General features: G+C 34.0%; 1 non-coding gene across 1 annotated transcript; it reads right to left on the bottom strand.

Annotated features, from left to right (window-relative positions):
• Nucleotides 1-11504: 11504 nt before the first annotated feature.
• On the bottom strand, nucleotides 11505-11576 carry TRNAN-AUU. Its single transcript has one exon. It is a non-coding gene; the product is annotated as a tRNA-Asn (tRNA).
• Between the last annotated feature and the right edge of the window lie 2507 nt (nucleotides 11577-14083).

Here is a 14083-nt window from a genome sequence, read left to right on the forward strand (position 1 = left end):
TGCATAGTAGTGATCAACGTATTTAATTCAATTTTAGACTCCAAATTAGATATGTAGCTAGTTCAAAAGAGTTAGAATTGCCACATCCTCATTTATCAAAGCGAACAGCTCAAAATGAAAAATTTCCATTGATATGTCATACAATTCTAAGAAATGAGCTCTCTTTGCTTGTCCTGCAATGAGACAATCTCTCTCCCAAGGTTACGAAAAATCGAAATCGAGAATCGAATTGGTCCATTTCAATTTCAATTCAAAGAAGCCAGGATCTATTGGAATCGATCAAAACCGGGTTGGTCGCGGCCAACTCGACCGATCCAATTCAAATTTTTGGTTCAGAGAAAAGCTTCTGAATCAAGCCGAGCAGTTCCAAAAGTTATTCACAAATTTCTTCAAACTGGTCATCTCATATATGGGTCTTGGCCTCTTGGGCTTGAGAGGCCAGCCCAGTTATTGAACAGGCTGGGCTTGGGCCTTTATTGTTAGCAACCTTGTCGCCTTCAACCCTTGTTCTGGAATCTGGATACGCCAGACCTGCCTAACTATTGATGGGCTGGGTTTGGACTTCCAACCCATTATCATTTAATAACTGGGCGGATTCATGCTAGGGTATGAAGCCCAAAGAATTTATCTACGGGTGGCAATGGCACACAAGGAGCCCAGCTGGCCCATCCCAATCAAATATGCAAAATGTCTCAGGTTTTGGTGGCAGATAACATGCCACATGTCATGCTTTGAAATGATCAAGACTTAGGTCTAACCTTTGAGTAGTCCAATTGCCACTCTACTTGCGACAGAAAGCTCTAAATGACATTTCTATTGGTGTAATTAGATCTTATACATATTCATTTAATTGCTCTTTTTCTTATTCTTAAAATTTTTTAATATAATTTATTTTCTTTATTTAATTTTAGATAGGTACCTTCTCATAGGGGTTGGGGGATGAATATTGGTAACGAGACTCGAACTCGAGCATGGGCTTGATGCAGTTTTTTTAATGAGGGTAAATCTATCATCACACAGAAGATTTGCATTAAATTTACAGTAATTGACTTCCAAACTCTTTGATAACCCTTTTTCCCTGATGCATTAAATATTCTATAAAAAACCTTTAGGAAAATTCAAAATTCAAAAAAAAAAAAAAAAAAAAATAAAAAAAGATTATAATAAGAAAAACCCATTATATATAGGCATTAGCGTTAAACCACACAATGCATACAAAAATGAAAAACAAATATTACACAAATAAAAATACTTAATATTGTCATGTGGCTAATAATATCATTAAGATTGATTCAAAACGCAATCATATCAGGCCTATACTTGGCATCTAGATCCTTTCCAGCCCTCCTGGGTGTATTTGATAGTTGGGAGGGTCTTGAGATGTATGCAACTCTCTCCCAGTTGTCGAATTCGCATTGAAGGGGGCTGGAGAGGATTTGGATCTATATACTTGTTTATTCTTCAAAATTTAAAAAAATTTGAAATAGATATTTAAAAAATGGGATCCGGCGCCTCTCCATAGAGCCTAGGGACCAGAGAGTGATCCTAAGGTTGGGAGGACCTGGGCATGCATCCTTAGATCACCCCAACCCTAGGATCACTCTCTGGTCCCTCTATGGAGAAGAATCTTATCCTAAAAAATGGGAGAGAAAAAATGTTACCTAGTTGCGTGGCTCATACATCCAGACAAAGGAGTGTACAAAATTACCACCCCACCCCCAAGGAAATAAAAACTCTACCCATGTTGATGCCTTGTGCACTTTCTTGCCCTTAAAAACATATATTTGGAAATGAAGTAAAACAAAATAAATAGAACAAGGGAGATGATTCTCTAGCAATTCACATAGAGAAATGATAAAATGACATCATACATTGGAGAGCAATGTGGACATTTCATGTGATGAAGAAAGAGATAGACACATAGAGACATTTTATCAGAAAATAACAATAAGAAAAAAGAAGCCCTTAAATTCAATTTTTCTTTCCCATTTGAAATGTACCCTACATATGAGAGATAAAAAACTTGTAGGGGGCATGATTAAAAAAGAGAGAGAAAAAAAAAAAAAAAATCAACCCCCATTCCGATTAATTTCAATTCCTACAAATAATTTTGAAATCGATCATAAATCCTCTTTGATCTTCATTCTGAACTATTTTATCATTCTTTTAATATGTAAAATAAACAGAAAATTAATAAAATTTCATTTCGTGGATTAAAAAAAAACAGTAATGATTTGTGATAATCTTTTTTTTTTCTTTTTCTTATTCAATTTTCTATAATTTCAGTTGCTTCTGATCCAATTCAAATGAGAGAGAGAGAGGAGAGAGAAAGAGAGAGAGAGAGAGGAGAGAGGAGAGAGAGGGGAGAGAGAGATGAGAGAGAGGGCATAGAAAATGTATCTGTGAGACTTTTCTTTATATGAAAAATTATAGATTTTATCAAAAAAAAAAAAAGGTAAAATCTTCAGAATGAATTTGGGAGGTTTTATTAAAGGGTGCAACTTGTTGTCACCAAGCAGTGAACTAAGAAAACGTGATCTTCGTCTAATTATTCATTGCCTTATTTTCAAAAGTAATTTAATATATTTAAGATTTATATTCATTGAAAAAAAAAATGTGTTATCTTAAAGGATCAAAAAAGTAAAATTAAAACTTATTTTTTCACCCTTATAGTAATAATAGACTATAGAGTATTCTCTTATTCCCTATAGAGTAAGTGGTATGAAAATCGTCTGCAGCCGTTGCATCAGTGCAATAAGCATCAAATGGTTGGAAGCCTCTGAGGGCACGTGCCCAGATGCTCACAGTCATCTAATATTCACTACACCTCACTGCTCTTTGCAGAGAATGTGGACTCGAGTAAGTATGCCTTTCGTCATCCCCCCTCTCTCCTCTACCCATATGAGTCATTTTATACAAGGAGATGAGAGACAAAAAAGAGGAAATGACGGAAGGTGTGCTCACCTACAAAGAACATTATCCTATAAATTATAATCATGAAACATAAAAAAAAAAAAAAAAAAAAGGCTGGCAAAGAATAAAAAAAACATAGAAAACTTAAGTTGGTAAAATGAGAACTTGGGGAAAGAGAATAGAGGGCTAACTACCTTATTAGCTTTGATTGGAAATGATGGATAACCTTAGATTTTCATTTGTTTCCAGCTCTAAAATGGAGGAAGCTAGGAAATAAATGATAGGAACCCAATAAATAATCCATCAAGTGGGTAATAGAAAAAGAAGTCATCCTCCGTTTTGTCCAAATTAGTATACCTCAACTTAAGACGTCAACCGACTTCCCGTGATGATGTTGCCAGCTGAGTTGGATAGCACCATTCCTTCTCTCTCTCTCTCTCTCTCTCTCTCTCTCTCTCTCTCTCTCTCTCTCCTTTGGTCCTATGTATGTTAGATTGGCTGGTCTGGTAGAACAACTATAAAGAATTAAAAAAAGATAAGAGAGTATCCTCTCCACTCTCCACTCTCCACTCTCCACTCTCTACAGTGCTCATCTCACTCATAATTATTTGGGAGAGGATTTCTTAAATGATAGTGTGGTGTGTGGGACTCAATGGGAGTGTATTTAAAATAAAGGATCTAAATGGGTAGTCAAAAATTTAAATTCGATTTGTATTTGTATCCGTTTAAAAGTATTCATATCTAATCGAAGGGTTTTTGGATCCAAATTTGAATTATCAAAAAGATAATTATCTGATCTAATTAGATAATCAATTAACGATTTTGAGGATTCTTGAAATTTAGACAAGTTCAAGAGATCTTAGAGAACTTAAAAAGATGAATTGAGAGTACTTATATTCATTGGAGGGGGAGGGGGGGGAGAAAGGAAGGTTTGGATTACACAAGTCAAAAACATAAACGGATTGAAAATCCAAATTCGATCCACATCGACATCCATTTAAGGGTGTTCATAACCGGTCAAGGAATATCTGGATCCAATCACATCAGATCAAAGCATCAGCAATGATGAGATTTTCATCCTTCTTTTTTTTCTTTTGACGAAGGATTTTTATCTTTCAGGAGGGATAGAATAATTTTCACCCACCTCTACGTTTAGGTGTACGGCTTACATTGCCTTTTAGACTTAATTGAAGAATGAATGCTTATTTAATCTTGTGACCCTTGTGTCAGCACATAGACCAATAAGATCGTGTGCCGAAGCATCCAATATAAGTCGAGATAATCATTTAGTTGCGCCCTTACCTCTGGGCATCAGAGCGTTCTTTTTCTCCTTTAATAATTGTGCTCATTGCCATCTCCTTTTTCCACTAACCTTCTATTGTTCTATTCACTGGAGTCAACACTACACTCACCTCCATTTCTCAATTGATTTCCTTGTGTCTTCATGTTAATTAAAAGCAGCGCTATGCTCCTAATCTAATTCTCCATCTTCCTTTGAGATTGACCCAAAAGTCCTAAATTAAAAGCTTCATTAGCATCGATTGAACACAACAGCATTATACACACCATTTAGAAAGAAATAATTTTTATATTTGGGGGGGGGGGTGGTGGAAGGACTATTTTGAAAATCCATTTTTTTTTCTTAGAAAGGGAGTGACTCTCAATCTAATTTAAGCTTGTGGTTGGTGGAGATAAAAGCACAGAGCATTATATATGGAAATGTGGAAAGGACCCTTTATTATAATACAAAAATATGGCTGGCCTACTGCAAATTAAGGGTTGATGCTTAAGTCCCATATAAGTGATCTATATGGTTAGGGTTTTGACACTTTAAGGGAATGATGCATTTTGACACTTTACTCACTTTCAGTTTAAATTAATTTTTTTTTTTAATGAACAAAGAGTTATTATCTAGATTAAGCTTTAGAATGCACAATGAAAATATATGATTCCAGATAATTGGTTAAATCAAAATATCAGGTTTGAAAAATGTTAAGACCAAAGAAGGTGTTAGGTATCTTGGTTGACTCGATTGAACTGAATCTTTTCATGCAGAAAGAAAAAGTAACGAGAAAACTATTTGGATTTTTTTTTAATTGTTCAAAGAGATGGGGGTTTCAATCTAATTAAGCTTCGAGTTGATAGAGATAAAGGCCTTGCATTACATATGAAAATAGGATAAGGACCTAAGTTTTATTATCAAAATGTGGTTGGCCTATTGTGAAATAGGGATTGATCGTTAAAGTCCACATAAGTGATCTATATGGTTCAGATTTTGACACTGTATGAGAATGGTGTATGCTTTAGGGGAAAAAAGAAAAAAGAAAAATTATTTTCTTACACTATCATTAATTTCTTCCATGTGAAAGGATGATTGGTTACTTTTGAATGTTGGGTACTTGGTAGATTAGGGGTTCTTAAGTCACATTCAAAGTTGGTGTGCTACTCAAGTAATTTTTATTTTTGGGGCCGAAAGGTCGAGGGGGGGGAGGAGGAGGGTAGACTGCTATCTTTACGTATACATGTTAATATGAATGGAGCCCTTCCCCTTGTTTCTATTAAGTTTCAAGTATTTCACATGGAATTAACTTTTCCAAATAATTTACAAACTTAAGTTGGAACATTTGCATAATTTAGATTGAATTCCAAATATCACATGATTGGATGATGATATTATAACATATCTTGCAATTTAGAGTACTAGTAAACCTTTTTTTTCTTTTGGTAAACGAGTACTAATAAACCTATCACATGATAAATGTAGTCAAAAGCATTTACCGGTTTCTCTCACTCTTAATGCCTGAAATTGCCTCTAAGAAAAATAACTTTTCGAACTCTTTTTTTGTATTTTACGGTAGAAGGATTGTTAGGGTTGATTGAAATGAAAATCTATAGGAAATATTCATACAAAGAGATACATGATAACACATGTAACAAGAGAGAAAATATTTATCTAAATCAAGTATATACTGATATTGATAACGTTAATTTCAAACATCAAAGATGGCATAAGAAATCTGACAAAGCGAGAAGAAACTTAAAGAATCGGTGAGGTCAAGTTGTGCCACTGATCACTATTCTAAAGACTGCAAATGCCTCCTATGGTGCAAAATTTGGTTTTGTGAATCTGCAACCTCCAAAATAAAACAACTCTGATAGGCCCACCATTAAACATTGCACTTGTTTATTGGGTCACGTTAAGATGCACTTAGGTTTTGCTTAACAACAAAAAAAATGAAACTTATAAAGCACACAAAAATACTTGAAAACAAGTAGCTCAAATAAGGAGTATGAAGAGAGCAAGAAAACATTTCTAGATTGGTTGTAACTCTTTTTCAGAGTAGTTTGGAGGGCAAAGATTTATGTGGCCAATCGTAAATAGGATATTCCTCTGTGTGTATGTGTGTGTGTGTGTGTGTGTGTGTGTGTGTGTGTTTTTAAATCCGTGTAGCCATCCCTATTTAGTTGGGAAAATGCTGAATTATTGTTGTTGGAACTCCTTTCAACAGTCATTTTCATCTTTTATATATAAAAGAAAGAGTCCCTTAGAAACACCCGTTCAAAACACTCCAAAAGAGGCGATACTTCATTATAATATGGGAAATTTATATATACCTCCCCTAAGATTTGACTGAATGACTTCTCTCAACGGTCACAATGACTAAGAATAAAATGTTACTTTCAAGAAAAACTGACCGGCATCCATTGATCATGATCGACCGAGAGATAGAAAGCATCCATAGAATGCATATACTTCTGTGGATTGAATACAAAAATCAACACAGGAGGAGTTTTAAATCATAAATTCATTTTAACAACTTAAAATTACAACAAATCTTCTCTCCATCTCTCTAACTTACTCCAGCTGCAATTAAAAAAAAAAAAAAAAAATTGAAATGATAGAAAATGAAAGTTTATAGAGAGAAAATATCAAAAAGAGGATTTTTTTTTCACTAGGAAGAGATTGATTGGCATGCTTGTTTTAGAATCAATTTTCTTTTGTTGGTTTGTCAACTTCTCAAGAACAAAATTTTAAAAAATATTTTATGCGTGGTGTGACGTACTGAATCTTATCTTACCTGTGACAAGGTAGACCTTACTCACAACCAATGGTTGGTGTGAGATTGTTGCAGGAGGTCATGGTCTAGGAGATGATCCAGTCTCCAGCTATTGGACTTTCATTTATGTTTTAATGATAAACTGTTGGGTACTCTCATGTGGTACTAGAATGTAATACATAAATTCATTTCTAGTTTGACTTGAAATAGTGTTCTAATCAAATGATGTTATATTAATGTTTAAGTTAAAAATCATGCATTACTAGATTGAGACAGTTCTTAAAAGTATTAGTTAGTATGATCAATTATTATCTCGTGTCGGAAGGGTTTTGTGCACGATCATACACAAAGCTGTTGAATGGGGATGAGGGTCTATGTACCCTTTTCAACACCATCCAACAACTACGTACATGGTTGTATGCACAATCCTGCATGCACAAAATTACTTTTTGTCTTATCTTATTGTATATTCTTGATTAAATTGCTTCATGTATAAAGATCGGCTTCAACCAATTCTGATCTGAACTAGTCAAAATCAGAAAAAACTATAAAAACTTGAATCAGGAAGACAAAACAAATATTTCTTATTTTGTGCTTTATTGGATTTTCCCCGTAAAAAAATTGGGGTTCTTGTTATAAAAAGTTAGTTCATTGAAGCCTTAAGCCTATAAACTTGAGATTTTTGTTATAAGAGGTAACAATATTAAAGTTAGCGTTTTTCTATTGTAATGAGGAATGGTAATCATAAAATTACATAATTGGTGCATTGTATAAAATTCACTAGTTTGCCACTTCGAAATTATGAACATAGCCATGCTATAGTGGTAAGGCCATAAGGGTATATTGTAACCAACTCATTAGTCAAGTTTCAAGTCTCTCACTCAATATATTACTTCTCAAGAAAATGACAATATAAGTATTCAAATATTCAATAGGCCTCTAAAAAATTTATAATATTTAATATAATAGTGGAGACTAGTAGAATCTTTGTATTTAATATGAGAGATGCATGCACGTTAATTTTGGGTTGAAATTGAAGTGATAAAGATGGTTGGAAGTCTTTTAAAATATGGATCACCTAATATACTCTGTTTCCATGGACCCCATGGAGTCTGATATTGATTTCATAAATTCAATTTAAATCATATTGTTTGATGTTTAATTTTTAATTTTTATTGTACTTCATTCTCTCAGCCTATAAAATAGTAAAATACCAATGAAAATAGATAAAAATTGTGTTTTAGAATGCATTCTAGACCTAAAATCTATTCCAAGAATGCAAAAGAAACATAGTCTAAGCTTTTTCAACATTATCAAGGACAAAACGAATGCTCTTGACATAATGTAATTCCACAAAGAGATATCGAAATTCCTACCCAAGAGGAGGGCAGAGTTAACAATGAACGTAAGTGCCTGAACCTACCACACTCTATACAACTTTAATAAAGAAGCACCCTTAGCTAATACATGTGCCTCATTATTCAGGCCCCGAGACTTAGCACGACCCCTCATATTCCTTCTTATGCAAAATGATTAAACACTGAATAGTTTGTAACAAAGAAGGATTAATACGATTAAAGACATTGATTTCAAACTTTTCAAATATGCCAAATTAAGGTAACCGATTGCACAATCATCTGGGTTAGGAAACTGATCACAGACTTGAAGAAAATGTAGAACTAAGTCACAGAAGTATAGTGTATGTATAGGTCATTGTTGATAATGATACTTGATATTTATATCAATTATAAAAATAAATAAATAAATAAATAAATAAATAAATCAGTATTGGATATATATGTCCATCAAACTCGGTTTATTAATAAGACTTTAATTTCATTTAATGGTGGATTATTCTTTTCCAATTGAACGTGGATCATAGTTTCAAAGTGTTGAGATCAATCCCTACAGTTGCTCAAGTGTGAAAGAACTATTATCTGGAGGTGGAACTTCGATTGCGGTTCTAAGGTAAACCGTTTCATTCCCATGTAGTTAATTTTTGTATAGTAATTTCGAATGCAATAAATTCCAATCCAATTCCTTCCGATGTACGATTGGGTATCTGCCAACAATCAATTGTATCAAGTCGGATTAGAAGGTTTTATCTTCTAATATTAAAAAAAAAAAAAAAAAAAAAAATGCTACCTCCTAACTTGTGTTTATTCTTAATCAAAATGAATGCAAAAAGACTATATAATCCAATCAAAATTTGATTCCGTCAATCATTGGCCTATGAGAACTTTGCCTGGAAGATGGTGGAAATTTTTATGAAAACTGAAAATCCATCATAAATTCACTATGTTCTTTTGGCGCATACACAATGAGATACCAGTCAAAGAATTATTGGGTAAATGGTTGAATATCACTACTACTTGCCCATTTTGCAATCATCATCCCAAATCACTAGACCATCTCTTATTTCATTGTGATTTCACATCACATATTTGGATGGCCAGCCCATTGGATCTCCGTTTACAAAATCTGAACACTTTCTCATTTGTGCAGTTTGTAAAGTATTTTTTCTTTCACAAAAAAATACCATCTTCTGATCAATCTTGGCTGTTTAACATCTTTGCACTTACTATATATTTCATTTGGAAGCACTGGAATGATGTTTTGCTATCTCATGTGCAACCTAACTCACTCATTATCTTAAAAAATATTCAACAATGGATTACTGACCTTAAACTTGATAATGGAATTCTAAACATGTCTGCTATCATGCATACAGATGGTCCAATAAGCATGAATCAAAGTTCTTCTCTTTCTTTTTTGACATGTACAATTTTAGTTTGTACTGGTACCTCTAATCTTTTATAGTCAGATTCAAGATGAGCATTTGGAATCCTATTACAGGGTAAGTTTAGGTTATTGGAGTCAGGTGTTACCAAAACTGATCAACAAGAATCAATGGAAACAGAAGGCATTTTTCAAGGGCTTCTGAAAGCAATGACTGAGAACTAGGAAGTTAATGAAATATGGTTCTCAAATAAATATCTACTTCATCTCATTTCATATCCAACCAAGGGTGCATGATCACTTCTTCATTTTGCTACTTTTTGTAAAATATATGAACTCTCTGGATCCATCAACTTTGTATACAAAGGAAAAACCAACTCCGCCATGGAAGCTATATGGAGGGTTGCTTGCACTATTAGTCATAGGGCGACTAATTAATTCTTAAACAATGTTATCTTCTAATCCTTAATCTAAGTTTTTTTGTCTTTTGATAAAAAAAGAAAATAATAATAATAATATGAAACAGTTCATCACTATGATTTTTCTTTTTTACGATGAAAAGGACAAGACTTGGGACTGGACCGCTTTCCCCTATGAGCCTAGGTATGATAAATTATAGATAAATTAATTGTTCAAAAATAAATTTTATAAATAAGTAAGTCAATTGACCTATATACCCTTCATTGGGAGGAGAATTAACGCAGAAACCCCTTCCCTTTGCTCTTTTCCCATATAACATTTCTCAATACTTTGTTGGGAAAAGTTCGTAGATTATCCGGTCTCTTTTAGGTGCAGCGGGCCAGCGGCTCCTCTTGATTGGGCAGCGTTAGTAGTAGTTCATGCTATTATTTTCCCTTTTGTAGCTGCTTTCATTATTATTATTATTATTAATTTTTTTTTAGAGCTGCCCGCAAAAAATTGGCGAAAGTTTTCCTTCATTGCGGAACCTTGGATGTGGAAAAATTTGGTCTTATTTTGTTTTCCTACGTTAAAATTTTATGAGGTTTTTTTTTTGGTAACCAAAATATTATGAGTTGAAAGTTTGAAACTTCGCATGAGCAAGGACTTAGAAGTTAAATGGATTTATAAAATTTCAGTTCCATCCAATCTGCTTTTCACACGACATAATATAGTTTTTTTTTTCCCACCTACCATAGCATAGATCCTACACCAAAAGTTTTATGAATTTATTATTTAAAATATAAGGAGAAGAGTTTGATAAATACCCCTTGAATGTATGTCAATGCAGCCCTATTTAGTCTGGCACGCGCCTGATTCTCCGTTGGGCAAAAGCGCTTTATTTTGGTGCGCTAACCATTATATATAGCAATCGTAGAGAACTTTTGCTTTTAAAATTGAGATACAAATCGTCTTTATATAGCGGTAGGCCATTTCTTGCTGGGCGCTTAAGCAAACGATGGTCCGAGACCCAGCAAGCAGAGGAGCAAATGAAGGCATCTGAGCATCAGGTTGCTTTGCCCCTAATCGTTGTTAGAGTGGTCATAGATCACAAGTGAAAGCAACAAGCCAGAAAACCCCAAACCTAGTAGGGGCGCTTTAGCGTATTCTGGCCTTTTTTGTTGCCTCCATTTGCAGGTTAGGGGTTTTCTACGCTCCCTAAGAATTAAATGAACCAGGTTCACCTATATAAGAGCTTGTGCCTGTTTGGAACGCAACAAAAAACTTCCCACTTGTGATGTCCCACGATTTTGCTAGTTTAGAAAGATTAGAGAAGGACATGGGTCGGTAGGTCAGAAAAAGTGATAACTATAAAAAAGTGATGAACTATAAATTGTCCCCAAGTAGGATTTGAACCTACAACCAATCAATTAATAGCCGAACGCTCTACCACTGAGCTACTAAGGAAGAACTCCCTTAAGGAAGCCGACTCTCATTCTTTGGACCAACTTATAACCGAACAAAAATAGATTCGTCACTCTTTTTCACGTACTTGGGGAGAAAGGGGGACATAGCAAGCCCATCTCTAGCCAAAGAGCCTCCTGGATAAGGGCGATCAACAATCCACTAGATTTTTTTTAATAGTTGATTTTGCCATCTAGTCAATTCACAATTGGACTCAAACTTAACATGTAGGTGAGGGACCATAGGATCAATATTTTCACAAAAACTGAGCCCCATCAAAATTGCCACATGCTGAATATCTGATAGTAGATGTAAATTCTTTGTTCTCCTAAGTGGCTTTCCATAACTAGACTCCTTGTATAAGAATTAAACTAGTTCAAAAAAATTATATATATATATATATATACACACACTAAGTGGGGAGAGAGAGAGATTGATTATGTGTCTTGTTTGTTCAATAAGCATTTGTTTTGGTTGTACGTTTATAAGAGGGATCCTAGTTGTGCTAATTAATGTTACACACTCACTTTACAAAAAGGAAAATATGTGTAATTTTCCATGTTATCAAATATACGTAAATCCATGTCATTGGAAAGAAGGAAAAAAAAATTTAATCCATGTGATAGAGAACTCCACACAATTCCCACATTCCTTCTCTCCTCTATCTAATGGCTGAAGCTCAAGCTGTGATGAACATGCCTATGCATAAAACCTTTTGCATTTTTTTTTAAATGGAACTTACAAACTCAATTATAGTGCTTGATTCATGCTACGATTTGATACAAAGTGGGTGTGTGGTCCTAAATGAAATTGGCCCACTTGTGCCATCTTAGTAAGTCAGATAATAAGAAAACTTGATTTCATGACAAAATCAACATCACTAACAACTCATTACATTTTATTTATTTATGAATTTATGAGACCAATTTTCATACATTGTCATGTATAAAACTCGATTAAAACCTCAACTTGAGGATAGGCTGCATGAGAATCAAACATTCCCATCCTATGGCTAGAGTGTTATTTCCGTTCATACATGACCATGTATACATGAAACCTTTCACCTAGATTTATTTAGGCAATAGGTTTTGTACACGATTGTGTTCGTGCTGTCACTTCAACAGCCCGATGGAGAAAAAGAAAAAGGTATGTAAAACCATTTCTACATCCTATCCAACTACTACATAAACTATTGTGTACAAATATATGATCTCATTTATTGAATATTTTCTCGATACCTATGTTATAGGAAAGATTCATGATCTAAGAGTCATAATTACTCCTTAGTGTGCGAAGCCGATAAATCTTTTCATTATTCTTCAATGCTCTTTCGATACCATCCAAAGCCCTCGACGAAGAAATTCCCCTATGAGTGAAGAAAAGCTTGGTCCCCAGTTTATATATATATATATATATATATAGGGAGAGTGATAAACATGTCGTCAATATCAAATATGCTAGCGGATAACACCAATAGAAACACATGATGGGGTATCATTCATGAAGGATATGAGGATCATTTCAGAAAAAGGGAAGAGAGAGATAGACATAATGGGTGCTAGCATACTTGATATCAACGGCATACCCAATATTTTCTCATATATATATAGAGAGAGAGAGAGAGAGAGAGAGAGAGAGAGAGTGGTATATACAACAATCGAACAATGAAAAAAAATAAATAAATTTGTCTGCATGAAACTAATCATTTTATGTGAGACACCTAAGATTAGGATTGAAAAAAGTATAACATATACTAACAACGTAGTTGACCTAACCTAACTTAGTTGTCTACTTTCTACAATGGAACCTGCCTAGCCTAGGTGGTGGTTTATTAATTGCAATTTCTTGTTGGACTCCAACTCTCACAACCATATCAAGAAAGGCAGTGGAACCGGTCAAACTTAAGGCTCATTTCCTCCTGCCTTTATTGAAGGATTTGGATAGCTATTTAATGGATAAAGAATAGATTTAGCATAAAGATCCCATAAAAATGGCAAGTGGCAAATCCACTACAATTAGATTGGAATAAAGTTGTTGGAGGTTTACTTATCATCACTTCTTCAGAAGAGAATGTCACCTCAAATTTATATGGAAGTTAAATGATTCAAGGAAATAAAATGGTAAATTCTTATCTAATAAATAAATAAATTACACTAGAGGTACCTTCACTTTGAGAAATGACATTTTGGGAACCTAAGTTTGAAAAGTGAGGTTTCCATCCCCTAAAAAAATTGAGATTTGAAGTGCCTTATTGGTTAGTACTATCTCAAAATAAATACATTTCTAAGTTTGCCCATCTCAACCCTATTCTTACCCTTAACCTCACCTTCATTTCCACTTCCTGATCATGGATTTAAGGGATGGGATTGGTATACCAATCTAATATTAATCCGGATTGAATCAGATAGGTGAATATTGATCGGTTTTACCTTTTTTTTTTTTTTTTTTTAAGTACAATTTTTTACTGTTTTACCCCTGAAATGATACGGATAATCGATTAGGGATTAGGA

Source organism: Macadamia integrifolia, chromosome 11, assembly GCF_013358625.1.
Source record: "Macadamia integrifolia cultivar HAES 741 chromosome 11, SCU_Mint_v3, whole genome shotgun sequence".
NCBI lineage: Eukaryota > Viridiplantae > Streptophyta > Magnoliopsida > Proteales > Proteaceae > Macadamia > Macadamia integrifolia.